Source organism: Bos indicus, chromosome 27 (genome assembly GCF_029378745.1).
Source record: "Bos indicus isolate NIAB-ARS_2022 breed Sahiwal x Tharparkar chromosome 27, NIAB-ARS_B.indTharparkar_mat_pri_1.0, whole genome shotgun sequence".
Taxonomy (NCBI): domain Eukaryota; kingdom Metazoa; phylum Chordata; class Mammalia; order Artiodactyla; family Bovidae; genus Bos; species Bos indicus.
In genome coordinates, this window is record NC_091786.1 from 9121568 (window position 1) to 9141235 (window position 19668).

Genomic DNA, 19668 nt, shown 5'->3' on the forward strand with positions numbered 1-19668 from the left:
TAAATAAAATAAAACACATAAATACAATAAGGAAAGAGATATAATTTAATGAAATCATGCTTAAAATTTCAAGCAAGGGGATAAAGTAAGATTCTCTAAATTTGAATTTTGCAGGAAAAGCTAAAAAGAATCACAATGGCTTAACCTGATGCCGGGAGCCAGCATATTGCATATTGAGTGCATATTGCATATTGAGTGCAACACTTTCCAAAGCATCATCTTTCAGGATCTGGAATAGCTCAACTGGAATTCTGTCACTGCCGGGAGCCAGCCTGAGGAACTCCACCCATGGCAAAGGTCATGAGGAAGGAGGCTCGGCATACGCAAAGGCAGGATCGAGCCTCAGGAGTCCCCGTGGAAATTCTCAAGCATCTACCCCCAAAACCAGAGTCTGCCTACTTTCTGCTTTGTGCTTTCACCTACACCTCTGACTTTATGGGGGGCTGTCCCCCACTACCTCTCTCTGAAAAAAGAGTTAGCTTACAGCTCCAGTTAATAATTCCTGGGTGTGACAGTGTTTCAACCTACAAACTCCTTTGGAAATCCTCTAGCCTGCCTGAATAGGTTCTTCCAGCCACATGTGATTGCTCAGAGTCTCCCAACTGTGAGAGGCATGAGATGTTCTAAACTGTCTAAACACAGATTCCTTTGAGTAGTTAAAAGATTGATTAGAAATTGTATTGGTGAAGGGTTTTTCACTTATTGGGCCAATGTTTGCTGCTAAGTCTCCATACCCCTTACCTACTGTGTCCTTGGAAGTGTATTGATTGATATAATGGGTGTATAGAAATGTTAGTAGCCTCAATGTTTGTAACCTTGGACCCTTGAGTTAATTCTTTTCTTGACTGAGCCCACCTCACCTTTGCCCTATAGGAATGCAGCTTTGTCCAGTGCTTTTTGGAGGCTGGCACCTGACTTTAGAATAATCACCTTTAGAGAAAAATAAGTTTCTTAAAATGTTAACAGGCCTCCTGGCCAGAAGATGTTGTAAATCACCTGAACTTTTGCATATGATAAGTTTGAAAGCCTGGCTTCGATTAGGACCAGGAACTGCTGTCCTTGCATGACTCCACCCCTTCCCCCATTATCCTCTATGCACAACTTAAGGTATAAAAACTACTTTGGAAAATAAAGTGCGGGCCTTGTTCACCGAAACTTGGTCTCCCCATGTCACTCTCTCTCTCAAATTCTGGCTGAGTCTCCATCTGGAGCGCAGAACCTGCCATGCTTGCTAATTATGCCTGGGCTTCTAAGATCCGACCGGGGAGGCTTCAGTGTCTCCTCTCCTTTGGGAGAATGGAAGGATGCCTGCGGCCTATGTAAGTGGTGCAAACTTCTTGTCTTGAAGTTTTATTGGTCTCCCGCGTAAACCAAGCTACTCAGCCTCTTTTCTCCACTGAATTTTCCTACTGAGGTATCCTCATTCTATTACTCTTTATATCTTTGATAAATATTTAAATAAATAGGTTGCCTATGCTGTCTCTCCTTCGAATACCCTGGATCAGCCGGGGCTGGACCCCGGCAACCTGACTTCTTTCTCTAGAAGCCATCCTGGTAAAACGATAGTCCTGAGGAATCTCCATTAGTACTTTCAAGTGTGTAGAGGAATGAAGTGAGTGAGCACACTTTCTTTTCCCACTCTGCCTGAAGAAGAGGAGAAACTGGCAGCTAGGAAAGTGTACAACATGATAAATCAAAGAAGGCTGCCTGTTTCCAGCAAAGAGACCCACATACTGTGTTGGGGAATTTACCGGAAGCCCAATGGTATCCTTCTATGGGATGAGGCTGTACCACAAAATTAACAGAGATGGACTCTCCTACACAGCATTTATTTAACAAAAGTCAGCACATTCTAACAAAGGCTCCAGATAGCCTGAAGTGAAGCTATTGAACTTCAAGGATAAAGATAGAATTCTGTAGACAATCACACCAAAAAAATATCACCTAAAAGCAGGTAAAATGAGCCAGGTCTTTAGCGTCTCGATAGTAAGAGTCCAAGTCAGAAGACAATGAAACAGTGTCTTCAAAGTTCCAAGGGAATGAAAATATGACCCAAGAATATTATTCACAATCACAATATTATTCCCATACAAGCACAAAAGAGCTTAGAGATACAGCAACATGAACTCTGTTTAAAAAGGAAAAGAAAAATTCCTTGACAAGAATATCTAGACAATTAGAGATAAATTAAAGAACTCAGGATTTGAAGCTAATGTTATTTCTGGTAAGCCTTGAGTCCCTTTATATGTAGAAATAACAGTAATAAAATCATTGCACACCATCTATTGTTATTAGCTACCTGATCATTTGCAAAGAATTTTTCTTCAGTTAATCCTCTCAAAGCATATACTTTGCAGATAATATTATTATGTCTTCTATAGATGAGGAAAACAGAAGTGTAAAATAATCTAAGTAACTCATTTAAAGGCAGAGGAAGAATTCAGAGAGTAATTTCTTTGAACCCAGAAGAAGCAGGGAGATGATCGACCTCTTTACTGTTAAACCTGTCTTGTGGTTGTCCACACATTCCCGTGCATCTCAGTTTCACAAACCAGGATGAGGGTTATCAGGGAAGCTATTTTCCGTTTTGATATGTTGCATTTTTCTTCGACCTAATTTACATCGCTTAGAGTCCAGGAGTTACTGGTATATTTACATTTGTTTTATCTTCTGACTCACCATTGTTCTCTTTGTCAGAGCTATCATCCATTCCCTGTTCTCTCTTGCCATCCTTTGGACCAATATTGTGTTTATCGTATTTATTTGATTTTTCTCTACTATTAACATTGGCTTGTCAAGGATACATTTTTCTGCTAGTGGTTACCTTCTCTTTTGGTTGTTACCTTCCAGATCATAGCATGCATCCCAGGCATTGTTGTTAAATTATTAGTGTAACGTAATTCTGTACTTTAATGTTCTTTAGGCAAGGCTGGAACCCAGAGCACTTTTAACCACATTTGATCTCCCTCTATTTTCAAAGCTGAATCCTGACAGACACAGGTATGACAATTAACATATAGCACAAGTCGCAGATGTAAAACTTGATAAAATCTTATAAAATGATCTCACCCTTATGAGCAGCACTCACATAAAGAAACAGAACGTAACTGAGGTAGGAAAAATTTATATTATACCCGTACATGTCTTTACTACCTTCAAGAGAAACCACTAACGTGAGTTCTAAAATTCAAATGATTGTGTCCATTTGTAAACCTTAAAAATTGGTTCGTGCCTTATGTAGACGTCTTGGTCCTAACCTTACTGGGGAATCGTCTGTGTTCTTCTGTTTGTATCCGTAACGTTTGTTATTTTCATTGCCCTTTACTAGTATTGCGTTGTGTGAATACACGGTGCTCCTGTGATTCTTGCTGCATTATAGATGACTGTAGAAGACAAATGGCTTAAAACAGTCGTATGTGATACATACGTGTGTGTGTATATATGTATGTATGTATGTATGTAAATATGATCCTGTCACAGGCTACATTATTAGAGGATAATAGGTATCGATGTATTTTAAAATGTGAAAACACATTGAACTTATTTAATCTACATGGATACTATTTCTATAACTTCAACATATTAATACACACCTATACTGTTTACTTGGAGAAGGAAATGGCAACCCACTCCCGTGTTCTTGCCTGGAGAATCCCAGGGACGGCAGAGCCTGGTGGGCTGCCGTCTCTGGGGTCGCACAGAGTTGGACACGACTGAAGCGACTTAGCAGCAGCAGCAGCATACTGTTTACTTCTGTAATTTTTAGGTTGTTTTTAAGACTCTTGGAGTTAAGCGAAAGAGCCTGTTATTAATTTAATCATCATCAAAATATAATTGTAAAACTTTTAAGACAGAATGCTATAGTGGAAAAGTATTTGTGCAGAAGGATGGTGCCTGGAATACACAAGTGTTACCAGTGTTATATATATAACATTATATGTGTATCAGGCAGAATCAACAGCTTTTCTCTGCCTTGCTGTCTCTGAAGGCAACTGTGGGATAATGTCTTTACGATTCATAATTTGAGAGTATTTTGCCATGAAGAGAGGTTGGAAATGAGAAACAATTTTCTTTTACAACTCCTGGCTTTTTTCTGTTTAAGTACTTCTTAAGCTGTGCCTTTCTTCTCACATTTAATCCTAACAGTGAGAAGATAACAGATGGCCCTTCAAATACTCTCCCTGAAAATCTTCTGGCCAGCCTTCGCGCTCCGTGGTGTTTCCCTCTCCCCAGGCCTGCCGGCGTCAGCGTTGTGGACAGTCCCACCCCTGATAACACGGGGTCTGTTGCCTCCCCTTTCCAGTGACATGTCCTTCCTGTGGGTCTCCATTCACAGCCTCTCTGATGCCTTTGAGGATCTCACTGACACTTCTCTCAGGAAGCCTTTAGGCCTCCATCTGGTTTCAGGTCCCAACACCAATGTTTTAAGCATGTTGGCACCATCTGGCAGCTCAGCACTCATGCTGTTCTCTCTGGGTGAGGGCTCTCAGTGGCCCACTTGGGCTCCCTTATGACACAGAACTTGGTTCTAAGAGTGAGCATCCCAAGATAATCAGGTTGGGACTCAGTGTTATTTCATGACTTAGATTCAAAAGTTACATAGTGCCACTCTAAGAATAACCATCAACCCACTCAGATTCAGGGGGAGAGGGGGCATGTACAGCTCCCCCTCCACTCCCCAGAATAAAATTGTCAACATCTTATTTTACGTAAGAATGTGTTGGATGGGACACTGTAGTCTGTCACACACATTTTAGCCATACTAGTAGAAGACATTGTTGTATTCTCTCATTTGGGACAAAATAGCACTACAACCATCATTTTAGTGCATGTCCTTTGGAGAACATATGTTAACATTTATGTAATTTTCTAAGAGTATAATAACTGTGTATTCAGTAGGCATACAATTAGCATACTACCAAACAATTTTCAAAACCATTTTACATTCCCATCAACCAGGAATTTACCTTCACACTAATATTTGTAATTGTGTAGGTCTATTGCTGTTCTTGTTCAGTTGCTAAGTCTTATCCCCAGATCTATGACCCCATGGGCCACAGCATGCCAGGATTCCCTATTCTTTACTATCTACTGTAGTTTTCTCAAATTCATGTCCTTTGAATCGGTGATGCTATCTGACCATCTCATCCTCTACCACTCCTTCACCTTTTGCCTTCAGTCTTTCCCAGCATCAGGGTCTTTTCTAGTGAGTTGGTTCTTTTCATTAGGTGACCAGAGTATTGGAGCTTCAGCTTCAGCATCGGTCCTTATAATGAATATTCAGGGTTGATTTCCTTCAGGATTGACTGGTTTGATCTCCTTGTAGTCCAAGGGACTCTTAAGAGTTTTCCATAGCACCACAAATCAAAAGCATCAATTCTTCAATGCTTAGGCTTGTTTATGGTCCACTTCTCACATTGTTACATGGCTACTGGAAAAGCCATAGCTTTGACTATACTGAAGTTTGTCAGCAAAGTGATGTATTTGCTTTTGAATATACTAAGTTTGTCATAACTTTCCTTCCAAGGAGCAAGTGTCTTTAACTTCATAGCTACAGTCATCATCTGCACTGATTTTTAAGCCCAGGAAAATAAAATCAGTCACTGCTTCCACTTATTTCCCTTCTATTTGCCATGAAGTGATGAGACTGCTTGCCATGATCTTAGCTTTTTTAATGTTGACATTTAAGCCAGATTTTTCACTGTCCTTTTTCACTCTCATCAAGAGGCTCTTTAGTTCCTCTTCAATATCTCTCATTAGAGTGATATTATCTGCATATTGGAGGTTGTTATTTCTCTCAGGTATCTTGATTCTAGCTTGTGATTCATCCAATTGGCGTTTTGTATGATGTGCTCTGCATATAAGTTAAATAAGCAGGGTGACAATACACAGCCTTGATGTTCTCCTTTCCTAATTTTGAACCAGTTTGTTCTTCCATGTCTGTTTCTAACTGTTGCTTCTTGACCTGCATACAGGTTTTTCAGGAGACAGGTAAGGTGGTTTGGTATTGCCATCTCTTTTAGAATTTACCACAGTTTGTTGTGATCCACACAGTCAAAGGCTTTAGCATAGTCAGTGAATCAGAAGTAGATGTTTTTCTGGAATTCCCTTTCTTTCTCTATGATCCAACAAATGTTGACAATTTGATCTCTGATTCCTCTGCTTTTTCTAAACCCAGCTTGTACATCTGGAAGTTCTAGGTTCATGTAATATTGAAGCCTAACTTTAAGAGTTTTGAGAATAACTTTACTAACATGCTAACTGAGCACCATTGTATAGTGGTTTGAACATTCTTTGACATTGCCATTCTTTAAGGTTAAATGAAAACTGACCTTTTCCTGTCCTGTGGCCACTGCTGAGTTTTCCAAATTTGCTGGCATGTTGAATTTCGCACTTTCACAGCATCATATTTTAGGATTTTAAATAGCTCAGCTGGAATTTAATCACCTCTGGTTAGCTTTGTTCATAGTAATGCTTTCTAAGGCCAACTTGACTTTATAGTCTAGGATGTCCGGCTCTGGTGAGTGACCACACCATCTTGGTTATCCAGGTCATTAAGGCCTTTCTTGGGAGAAGGAAATGGCAACCCATTCCAGTATTCTTGCGTGGAGAATCCCAGGGACAGAGGAGCCTGGTAGGCTGCCATCCATGGGGTCACACAGAGTAGGACACAACTGAAGCGACTTAGCAGCAGCAAGACCTTTCTTGTATAGTTTTTCTGTGTATTCTTGCCATCTCTTCTTAATCTCTTCTGTTTCTGTTAGGTCCTTACCTTTTCTGTCCTTTATTGTGCCCATCTTTGCATGAAATGTTCCCTTGATCTCTCCACTTTTCTTGAGATCTCTGGTCTTTTCAGTTCTATTGTTTTCCTCTACTTCTTTGCATTATTTATTAAGAAAGCCTTTTTATCTCTCCTTGCTGTTCTCTGTAACTCTGTATTCAGTTGGGAATATCTTTCCCTTTCTCCTTTGCTTTTTGCTTCTCTTGTTTCCTCAGCTATTTGTAAAACCTCTCAGACAACCCTTTGCCTTCTTGCATTTCTATTTCTTTGGCATGGTTTTGGTCACTGATTCCTGTGTAATGTCATGAACTTCTGCCCATAATTCTTGAAGCAGTCTCTCTACCAGATCTAATCCCTTGAATTCATCACTGTCATTGTATACTCATAAGGGATTTGATTTAGGTGGTACCTGAATGGCCTAATGGTTTTTCCCTACTTTCATCAATTTAAATCTGAGTTTTGCAATAAGGAGCTCATGATCTGAGCCACAGTCAACTCCAAGTCTTGTTTTTGCTAGATGTATAGAGCTTCTCCATCTTTAGCTGCATAGAGTATAATTAATCTGATTTTGGTATTGATCATTTGGTGAAGTCCATGTGTAGGGTTTCTCTTGTGTTGTTGGAAGATGGTGTTCACTATGACCAGTGCGTTCTCTTGACAATATTCTACTGGGCTTTGACCTGCTTCATTTTGTACTCCAAGGCTAAACTTGCCTGTTACTCCAAGTATCCCTTGACTTCCTATTTTTGTATTCCAATCCGCTATGATGTAAAGGACTTTGTGTGTGTGTGTGTGTTGGTTTTGGTTTTAGAAGGTCTTGTTGGTCTTCACAGAACCATTCAACTTCAGCTTCTTTGGCATTAGTGGTTAGGGCATAGACTTGGATTACTCTGATATTGAATGGTTTCCCTTGAAAACGAACAGAGATCATTCTGTTGTTTTTGAGATTGTACCCAGGTACCACATTTTGGACTCTTTTACTGACTATGACGGTTACTCCATTTCTTTTAATGGATTATTTTCCACAGTAGTAGATATAATGGTCATCTGAATGAAATCTGCCCATCTGTATCGATTTCAGTTCACTGATTTAAGATGTCGATGTTTACTCTCGCCATCTCTGCTTGATCACATGCAATGTGTAGGTTAACAGTGGCGTGCAATTCTCGCCTCACTCTCCTGCTGACAGGTTGTGTCCAACTGTCTCCCTCTCAGATCAGGTCTGGCCTAGATGAATTCCTTGACAACAGACTACAACAGAAGTGAAGTTCTGGAGCTTAAAAGAATAGAAAACATTGCAGCTTCTCTTGGAGCTTCTTGAAGGCCTCTCATTTGGAGCTCTGAAAGGAAGTGTTCGTCAGTCCATTGTGTCTGACTTTTTGTGACCCCATGGACTGTAGCCCACCAGGCTCTTCTGTCCATGGAATTCTCCAGGCAAGAGTACTGGAGTGGGTTGCCATTTCCTTCTACAGGGGATCTTCCCAACCCAGCTCTGAGTCACCATATAAATATATAGTCTGACCACCCTCAGACCATCAAGCTAGGGAGGACTGTTTGACTGTTAGCAGTCAATCCCAACCTTCCAGCAAACCTTCTATGACAGCCACATGAGTGAACTTGTCTTGAATATTATCTGTTTTATACAATAATGATGGATAACAAATTATCTCCAAACATAATGTGCTTAAAAAATGTATTATTTCCTACGTGTCAACTAATTGACTGAGTGGATCTGCTGCTCTTTTTCAGATTAACTTCTGATTCCAATCAGAGGAAGGTTGGCTCATTGACTCTGTAGGTTTTTTTTTCCTTTCTGTTCCTTCACATTTCCCCATTTCTGGAAGTTGTCTATTGACTTTTCTATGACAGGCTTGATTGGATTAACCCATCTCTCCCATGTATTTGTCTCTAATATCCTTAAAAAAGGATATCTTAGACATATTCTCATGATTACTGCAGAGAAGTGAGAGAAAATTGTAACACAAAGGTACTTCTTCAAGCCCCTCCTTGATGTCAGTCAGTCTGTCTGGCCATCTTTTTTTTTTTTCTTTTTTCACCAAAACAAGTAGCATCAAGAGGCACAAAGTAGAGGAGTAAGAAATACACTCTATGTAGTTCAGTGAATTTCAGAAGCCATGGATACAGGGAGAGGTGCCCAGCTGAGGTCATCAGTACATTCAGCTGTACCTGTTTACCTTGTGAAATGTTTCTTTTTCTCTAGTAATGACTCTTTTTTTGCTTAAATTTGAATTTATGATTATTAGTCTAGATAGATCCATTTTACTTTTGTTAATAGTTTCTTGGAATTCCTCTTTCTAGCTCTTTACTTTCCCCTTTACAGTCCATTTTTTTCCTTTTTTTTTTTTTAGCAACAAAATGTTTTTTATTTTTTCCCAATGCTGATGCTCTTTGTGCTCTATTTGGCATATTTAATTCATTTCCATTTGTTGATATAACTGATACCACTCATTTTACTTTATCTTTCCTCTTTGACCCATCACTTGTTGCCTTCATTTGATTAACTATGAATATGTTTTAGTATTTCATTTTTCAGTCTACTATCTATTTATTCATCCTTTTACTGTCCTTTTACCACCTACCATAAAGATTACAACATGATTTTAATGTATTGAATCTAAAGTAAATTACTGTTTTTACCACTTCCCACAATACCAGTAGTACCTTCAAACCATTAAGCTCTATTTATGCCTTTCTCAACTTCTGCATTATCATGAATATGTCTATTGAGGTACATACTGTTGGACTTTATAGGAACTTGCAATTGTTGTTTAGCAGAGTAAGTTTCAGTTTTATCCATAATTGCTACCATTTTCAGGTTATTTCACTGCTTCTTGCATTTACATATTTCCACATGGAATAATTTTCTTTCTGCCAGAAGCATATACTTCAGTTTTTAAATATATATTTGTTTCTTATTTACCGACTCCCTGAGTCTTTGAGAATATCTTTGCTCTTCCCTCGTTTTTAAGAGCATTTAAGTGTATGTCACTGCTTAGAGTGAATCCTCCAACTATCTTCTTCCTATGGTATACCTACTCTGCTAATTTTTATGGCTGATGTAACAGAGTACTACAGACTGGGAGCTTAAACAACAGAAATTTATTTTCTCACAGTTGTGGAGACTAGAAGTCTAACATCAGGTGTCAGCAGGTTTGGTTTCTTCTGAGGCCTCTCTCCTTGATACAAGTGGGCACATGGACCTCCTTCTGTATCTACAGGCCCCTTTCATCTCTATGTGTTCATGCCAAAGAAGGAAAAATAATTGATCATATAAATGTTAATTAAAGCATACAAGACAGAAAAAGAGTGGGAGATGAAAATTGGAATAAAAAACAAGCACAATGAATAGAAAGTAGTAACAAAAATAGTCAATATTAACCCAACCATCAGATCAGATCAAATCAGATCAGTCGCTCAGTCGTGTCCGACTCCTTGAGACCCCATGAATTGCAGCACGCCAGGCCTCCCTGTCCATCACCAACTCCCAGAGTTCACTGAGACTCACGTCCATCGAGTCAGTGATGCCATCCAGCCATCTCATCCTCTGTCGTCCCCTTCTCCTCCTGCCCCCAATCCCTCCCAGCATCAGAGTCTTTTCCAGTGAGTCAACTCTTCCCATGAGGTGGCCAAAGTACTGGAGTTTCAGCTTTAGCATCATTGCTTCCAAAGAAATCCCAAGGCTGATCTCCTTCAGAATGGACTGGTTGGATCTCCTTGCAGTCCAACCATACCAGTAATCATTTTGAACATCAATGGTCTAAATGTACCAGTTAAAAGACAGGTTGTCTGATTGGATCAGAAAACATGACCCAAGTCTATGTTGACTCTAAAAAACCTACTTTAAATATAAAGACACTTTTGACTAAAGGTAAATTGATGGAGAAAAATATTCCATGCTAACACTAATCAGAAAATAAGCAAGAATAGCTATATTAAGAAAAATCAGACTTAAAAGTAAAGGATAAAAAGAGCATATTACATAATGATGAAAAGGTCAGTTCTCCAACAAAAGGTAGCAATTCATAATGTGTATGTGCCTAATGACAGAGTCTCAAGCTACAAGAAGCAAACACTGATAGAAATGTAAGGGGTAAGAGATTAATCTACTGTTAAAATTGAAGATTTCATTACCCTCTTTCAGAAATGGACAGATCCAGAAAGTAGAAAACCAGTAAGGGCGTAGCTGAACTCAATACCACCACCAATTAACTGGATATAAGTGGCATCTATATGCTACTTCATCCAACAGGAGGATACATATTTTATTTTCAAAGTCACATGCAGTATTCACTAAGATAGGCCACATTCTTGGCCATAAAACACATCTTCACAAGTGAAAAAGAACAAAAATTATAAAATGTCTGCTCTCAGATCTCAATGGACTTCAGCTAGAAATCAATCAAAGAAACATAACTGGAAAATTCCAACATGCAAAACTCAAACAACATATTTCTAAATTATCCATAGGTCAAAGAGGAAATCACAGGAGATATTTGAAAATATTTTGAGCTGAATGTAAACACAACTTATCTAAATTGGTGGGTGCAGTAAAAGCAAGGCTGTGGAGGGAGGGGTGAGTAGATTAAGCATGAAGGATTTCTAAAGCAGTGAAACATGTACATAACCCTCTAATGGTAGATCCATGTCATTATACATCCCAGCCTCAAAGAAACTTCAGCTTTTGGGGGTGATTTTTGGTTCCATACAAATTTTATGATTCTTTGCTCCAGTTCTGCCAAAAATACCCTTGATAATTTGATAGGGATTGCATTGAATCTAGGTTGCTCTGAGGAGTATGGATATTTTAATAACATTATTTCTTCCAGTCCATGAGCCTGATATATCTTTCCATTTCTTTGTGTCATGTTCAATGTCTTCAAGAGTGTCTTATACACTGATGTATAAATATGTCTTTTATCTCCTAGGTTAAATGTGTTCCTAGATACTTTATTTTTTTAGATGAAAATAGAATTGCTTTCTTAATTTCTCTTATAGTTTGTTATTAATGTATAGAAATGCAACAGATTTGTGTATATTGATTTTGTATCTTGCAGGTTTACTGAGTTTCATTGATTAGTTCTGATAGTTTTTGGTGGCATCTTTAGGGTTTTCTTTATGTATGTAATATCATGTCATCTGCTAATAGTTGACAATTTTACTTCTTTTCCATTTTGGATGCTTTTAATCTTGCATGAATGTGTGATTAGAATTTCCAGTGCTATGTTCAATAAAAGTGGTGATAATGGGCATCCTTCTCTTATTTCTGATCTTATAGGAAAAGATTTAAAATTTTCATCATAGAGTATCATGTTTGCTGTGGATCTGTCTCAGTTCGGTTCAGTTCAGTCACTCAGTTGTGTCCGACTCTTTGCGACCCCATGAACCACAGCACACCAGGCCTCCCTGTCCATCACCAACTCCCGGAGTTCACCCAAACCCATGTCCATTGAGTCGGTGATGCCACCCAACCATCTCATCCTCTGTGGTCCCCTTCTCGTCCTGCCCTCAATCTTTCCAAGCATCAGGGTCTTTTCAAATGAGTCAGCTCTTTGCATCATGTGGCCAAAGTATTGGAATTTCAGCTTCAGCATCAGTCCTTCCAATGAATACCCAGAACTGATCTCCTTTAGGATTGACTGGTTGGATCTCCTTGCAGTCCAAGGAACTCTCAAGAGTCTTCTACAACACCACAGTTCAAAAGCATCAATTCTTCGGTGCTCAGATTTCTTTATAGTTCAACTTTCACATCTGTACATGACTACTGGAAAAACCATAGCCTTGACTAGACGGACCTTTGTTGGCAAAGTAATGTCTCTGCTTTTTAATATACTGTCTAGGTTGGTCATCTAAGAAGGCAATGGCAACCCACTCCAGTACTCTTGCCTGGAAAATCCCATGGACAGGGAGCCTGGTAGGCTGCAGTCAATGGGGTTGCTAGGAGTCAGACATGACTGAGCAACTTCAATTTCACTTTTCACTTTCATGCATTGCAGAAGGAAATGGCAACCCACTCCAGTATTCTTGCCTGGAGGATCCCAGGGATGGGGGAGCCTGGTGGGCTGCCATCTATGGGGTCACACAGAGTTGGACACGACTGAAGCAACTTAGCTAGGTTGGTCATAATTTTCCTTCCAAGGAGTGAGCATCTTTTAATTTCATGGCTGCAATCACCATCTGCAGTGATTTTGGAGCCTAGAAAAAGAAAGTCAGCCACTGTTTTCCCATCTATTTGCCATGAAGTGATGGGACAGGATGCCATGATCTTCATTTTCTGAATGTTGAGCTTTAAGCCAACTTTTTCACTCTCCTCTTTCACCTTCATCAAGAGGCTCTTTAGTTCTTTTTCACTTTCTGCCATAGAGGTGGTGTCATATGCATATCTGAGGTTATTGATATTTCTCCCCGCAATCTTGATTCCAGTCTGTGCTTCCTCCAGCCCAGCGTTTCTCATGATGTACTCTGCATATAAGTTAAATAAGCAGGGTGACAATATACAGCCTTGACGTACTCCTTTTCCTATTTGGAACCAGTCTGTTGTTACATGTCCAGTTCTAACTGTTGCTTCCTGACCTGCATCCAGGTTTCTCAAGAGGCAGCTCAGGTGGTCTGGTATTCCCATCTCTTTCAGAATTTTCCACATTTTATTGTGATCCACACAGTCAAAGGCTTTGGCATAGTCCACCTTAATTATGTTAAGGTATGTTTCCTCTAAACCCACCTCGCTGAGAACTTTTGCCACAAATTGATGTTGGATTTTGTCTAATGCTAATTTTGTTTCAGCATGTATTGATATGATATGATTCCTAACCTTTGTTCTGTTAATGTGATGTGTCACATGGACTGATTTATGGATGTTGAATCATTGTTGCATTGTTGAAATAAACCTCATTTGATCATGGCTTATGATCATTTTAGCATATTGTTGAATTTGGCTTTTTAATACTTTGAGAATTTTTGCATCTGTGTTGATCAGAGTTAGTGGCCTGTGGCTTTCTTTTTTTTGATATCTTTGTCCAATTTTATAATTAGGGTAATGATGGTTTTGTAGAATGAGCTTTGATGTGTTTCTTCCTCTTATTTGAAATAGTTTGAGAAGAACAGGTGTGAGTCTTCAAATATTTGGTAGAATTCTCCTATGAAGCTGGACTTTTGTTTATTGGGAGTTTTTTTTTTATTACCAAATCAATTTCATCACTAGTGATCAGTCTGTTCAGAATTTCTGTCTCTTCCTGATTCAGCCTTGGAAGATTGTATTTTATTAGGAATTTATCTGTTTCTTCTTTGTTGTTTTTCAGTCACTCTGTCATGTCCAGCTCTTTGCTACCCATGGACTGCAGCATGCCAGGCTTCCCTTTCCATCTCCTGGAGCTTGCTCAAAATCATGTCCATTGAGTTGGTGATGCCATCCAACCATCTCATCCTCTATTGTCCCCTTCTCCTCCTGGCTTCAATCTTTCCCAGCATCAAGATCTTTTCTAATGAGTTGTTTCTTCTTATCAGGTGGCCAAAATATTAGAGCTTCAGCTTCAGCATCAGTCCTTCCAATGAATATTCAGGACTGATTTCCTTTAGGAGTGACTGGTTTGATCTTGCAGTCCAAGGGACTCTCAAGAGTCTTCTCCAGAACCATAGTTCAAAAGCATCAGTTCTTTGTTGTTCAGCCTTCTTTATGGTCCAACTCTCACATTTATACATGACTACTGGAAAACCCATAGCTTTAACTATATGGACCTTTGTAGGCAAAGCAATGTCTCTGCTTTTTAATCTTTTTCTTCTAGCTTGTCCAATTTGCTGACACAAAATTGTGTGTAGTAACCTCTTATGATCCTTTGTATTTCTATGGTGTGGGTTGAATCTCCTCTCTTTCATTTCTAATTGTATTTAATTTGTCCTGTTCTTTTTCTCTTGAGTCTGGCTAAAACTTTGCCAATTTTGTTTACCTTCTCAGAGAACCATCTCTTACTTTTCTTGATCTTTTTATTTTTTTAATCTCTATTTCATTTATTTCCACTCTGATATTTATTATTTCTTTCCTTCTACTAACTTTGGCCTTTTAAAAAAATCTTTATTTATATATAAAATTAGGGAAGACCTTTAGACATTTGCATCTACTTCCCTTGTGGCTCAGATGGTAAAGCGTCTGTCTACAACACTCTTGCTTAGAAAATCCCATGGACAGAGGAGCCCAGGCTCCTCTGTCCATGGGGTTGCAAAGAGTCGGACACAACTGAGCGACTTCACTTTCTTTCTTAGACATTTGCTGGCAAAACTTCTTTATGGTTGGAATTATACCTTAATGTTATGAGAGGATGTATGTCTTAAATATAAATATTTGCATAACAGTACTTTAGTAATTTAATAAGTAATTTAGCATGTTTTTGTGCCTGAAGTCTTCTAAATACCTTAATTTTCCATATAAAAATAAGTAAGACTTACAATAATAAATGTCTCTAAAATATTTAAAGCCATGTCCTATTATAGTGATCATTGTAATTAATATTTTTAAACTTTTGCTTCAGATGTCAAGTTCATTATTTTGCTAAGTGATTTTAGTTTGTTTTGTGAGTCTGCAAATGTTATGAAATCAGCACAAATTGAGGGTTACGTCACCATTTTTTTTTTAAGAAGTCATAATTCTTGTGTGTTTGTGTGGGGAGGAGGTAAATCGCCTTTTCTAAAAGCAATATAATGAATGTTCTTTAATTCATTCTAACTACCTGTAGTCTTCCTATGTAAATAATACTGCATTGATGGCATTCTAAAGAAAGGCTCAGCAAGTACAATAGCAATACAAGGCAGGTTACATTTAGGTGTCAAATGAATAAGACACATAACATCTTCAGGAAACTAATTAACTTCAGGTCAGGAGAACAGAGAGGTCCTAAAACAAGGATTTGAAGGTTAAGTTTAAAACACAGTATGTCTCTCAACATTTTAAAATTTGGTTTGCATAAACTGCTAAATATTCACAAGGGGCATTTTATTCTTTAGCCATAAATCTAATGCCAAGGAGAGTTCATAAAACTGCTGTGGCAAGTTCCAACTTGTCACCACAACGTACTCTTCGAAACCTGAGTGTAAAACAGACTGTTATAAAGGTTTTATGTTCCCTCACGGGAGCAATGTTGCAATTTGACATTATATGGTAGACCAAGCAGCAAATAAATCATAGACATGACTGAAAATATGTCATAAAGTAAGGGATACAGCTATAAATTTATGCAATTTTAAATGATAAAATTATGCTCCACGTTCTATGCAATGAGCGCAAATGTACCATGCGCTCTGATAATTCACAGGCCCTGATGAATCATAAAGACAGAGTATATAAGATGCAATTCTACTGTACTCCAAATTTGAACTGGCTATGAGATTTAGCTAATTTTCCTCTGCTGTTTATGCCTGGAAGATTGGAGGAACTCGGTCCCTTCTTTTCCCTCCTTTTTGCACTTCCCCCGAGTCTATCAATGCACTTCCCACCCCCTCCTCCATGTGGCTGAAACAGTTAACTGTGAATTTCAAGTTAATTCATCTTCCTAAAAGGATCATTAAAGGGCGAAACTGAGATGTGTCTTAGATCACCATATGGCAACTGTGAGACTGCTGTTTAGACACTCCATTGCTGGTTTAGTCACTAGTGGTATCTGGCTCTCTCAGCCCCATAGAATGTAGCCTGACAGGCTCTTCTGCATCCTGTTCCCAAATGGAAGAGGATTATTGTTGTTCAGTGGCTCAGTCATGTCTGACTTTTTGCGACCCATGAAATGAAGCACGCCAGGCTTCCCAGTCCTTCACTGTCTCCTGGAGTTTGCTCAAACTCGTGTCCATTGAGTCAATGGTGCTAGCTAACCATCTCATCCTCTGTGAGAGGATGGAAGAGGGTATCCATGTGCTAGAGCTGACCTACATTTGCATGCAGTTTATTTACCTTTTTAAAAAAAATTTATTATTATTATTATTTTTTTACTTTACCATATTGTATTGGTTTTTCCATACATCAACATGCATCCGCCACAGGTGTATATGTGTTCCCCATCCTGAACCCCCCTCCCACCTCCCTCCCCATACCATCCCTCTGGGTCATCCCAGTGCACCAGCCCCAAGGTTCCTGTATCCTGCATCGAACCTGGACTGGCAATTCGTTTCTTATATGATATTATACATGTTTTAATGCCACTCTCCCAAATCATCCCCCCCTCCCTCTCCCATAGAGTCTAAAAGACTGTTCTATACATCTGTGTCTCTTTTGCTGTCTCGCATACAGGGTTGTTATCATCTTTCTAAATTCCATATATATGCGTTAGTATACTATATTGGTGTTTTTCTTTCTGGCTTACTTCACTCTGTATAATAGGCTCCGGTTTCATCCACCTCATTAGAACTGATTCAAATGTATTCTTTTTCCACAGCTTTCTTATCCATTCGTCTGCTGATGGACATCTAGGTTGCTTCCATGTCCTGGCTATTATAAACAGTGCTGCCATGAACATTGGGGTATATGTGTCTCTTTCAATTCTGGTTTCCTCGGTGTGTATGCCCAGCAGTGGGATTGCCGGGTCATATGGCATTTCTATTTCCAGTTTTTTGAGGAATCTCCACACTGTTCTCCATAGTGGCTGTGCTAGTTTGCATTCCCACCAACAGTGTAAGAGAATTCCCTTTTCTCCACACCCTCTCCAGCATTTATTGCTTGTAGACTTTTGGATTGCAACCATTCTGACTGGCGTGAAATGGTACCTCACTGTGGTTTTGATTTGCGTTTCTCTGATAATGAGTGATGTTGAGCATCTTTTCATGTGTTTGTTAGCCATCTGTATGTCTTCTTTGGAGAAATGTCTTTTTAGTTCTTTGGCCCATTTTTTGATTGGGTCATTTATTTTCCTGGAGTTGAGCTGTAGGAGTTGCTTGTATATTTTTGAGATTAGTTGTTTGTCAGTTGCTTCATTTGCTATTATTTTCTCCCATTCTGAAGGCTGTCTTTTCACCTTGCTTATAGTTTCTTTTGTTGTACCAAAGCTAGATCACATTTGTTATTTTTGCCTTTATTTCCAATATTCTGGGAGGTGGGTCATAGAGGATCCTGCTGTGATGTAAGTAGGAGAGTGTTTTGCCTATGTTCTCCTCTAAGAGTTTTATGGTTTCTGGTCTAACGTTTATATCTTTAATCCATTTTGAGTTTATTTTTGTGTATGGTGTTAGAAAGTGTTCTAGTTTCATTCTTTTGCAAGTGGTTGACCAGTTTTCCCAGCACCACTTGTTAAAGAGATTGTCTTTTCTCCATTGTATATTCTTGCCTCCTTTGTTTGTTTGCCTTTTGAAAGGTAGTGGCATGGATAAAGGAAGGCAATTTCCCTTTGAATCATTAAACAATGTGAAAATATTCCAGATCTCTTTCCCTCTTCTATTTGCTCAAGGGATATTCTTGCCAGATGCGAGGCAGAAAGAAGTAAGCTAAAAAAATGTTGATTTAAATATATATGATAATAAATTTATATTAAAATAAATAAATAAATATATATGATGGATAAGGGGAAAGCCCCTAGTAGCTGAGATATCTGTGAGCACACACCTATTGAGAGCCATCAGAATCAAGCAGACTTGGGCAGAGGCTCCGCATTTCAGTATAGAGCTCAGACTCGGCAGGGTGCTGGCCAATGAAGGCCTCAGGTTTAAAAGAACCTAGACAGCCCATGGACTCTCAGATCTTTCTCCCCAGAGGGGGCCCTCCTCAGCTTCCCTGTTCCTTCCTGCCTCTGATGCCTTGGGGGACTTTCTGCCTAATTGCAACTTCCTAAACTGGAGTGAACTGCCTTGAAATGAGATCTGTTTAGAAGCAAGGATTCTGAAGCTGAATGATTGTTGTTAAAAGTACTACAAAGACGGAATAGTACAATTGAGAATGAATGTGTGGTCTCATACAAAAGTCCTGGAGCTCTTCCTTTATAGATTGAAAGTCTGTATTTTCCTTGACCTAGAATTAAAGTGACCTCATTTTCAAAAGTAAGTAAGCCAAGAAATTTGATAATGCTTGTTTGTCCTAAGGGACGAGGTTGTTTAGGTTAAAATGGTACAGAATACACAGTTCCAGATAAAAATGGGAGTTTGTGGAGATGGAGGTGAGAAGTACGCTACTAGTGACAGGAGTCTTCCTTACTCCAGTGAAACACTTCAGAAGTGGCTGGGCCTGTGAGTGTCCAATTTACTATTAATATTTTTTCTTTGAAAAATTGATTTGTGTTCAAAGATAATTTCCCCTTTTCTGGTTCACTCTCAAAGAGCTTTTTTTTAAACTTAATTTTGGGTGAAGTGGTTAGATTTTTTTTTCAATTCTGAAATTTTTAAAAGATGCTCACTCTGGGTAAAGTTTCATGTCTTTGAAAGATAATTTAAAATAGCTTCTTAATAGGTCTCAAATGTCTTCTTAACTTAAATATTTATACATAAAATCTTGCTGAATTCCTTAAACAGAACAAAAGAACCAGCTTATATACCAAGATATTCTAGGTCCTGTAGATAATCTTGGAAACGAATCCTGTGATTCTCAGTTATCTGTAGGTGGTGCAGTGGTAAAGAACCTGCCTGCCAATGCAGGAGACACAAGAGACGTGAGTTTGACCCTGGGCCCAGAAGATCCCTTGGAAAGGAAATGGCTACCCTCTCCAGTGTTCTTGCCTGGAAAGCTCCATGGACAGAGGAGCATAGTGGTCTACGCTGTAGTCCATGGGGTCGCAAAGAGTCGAACACAACTGAGCACGTGCGCACACACACACACACACAAAACTGTGTATATGGCACTCAATTTATTCCTTCCAGGCAGCAGGCCTGTTTCAAAGAACCCTTCCATTTCCTTTACATTTGACCAGTAT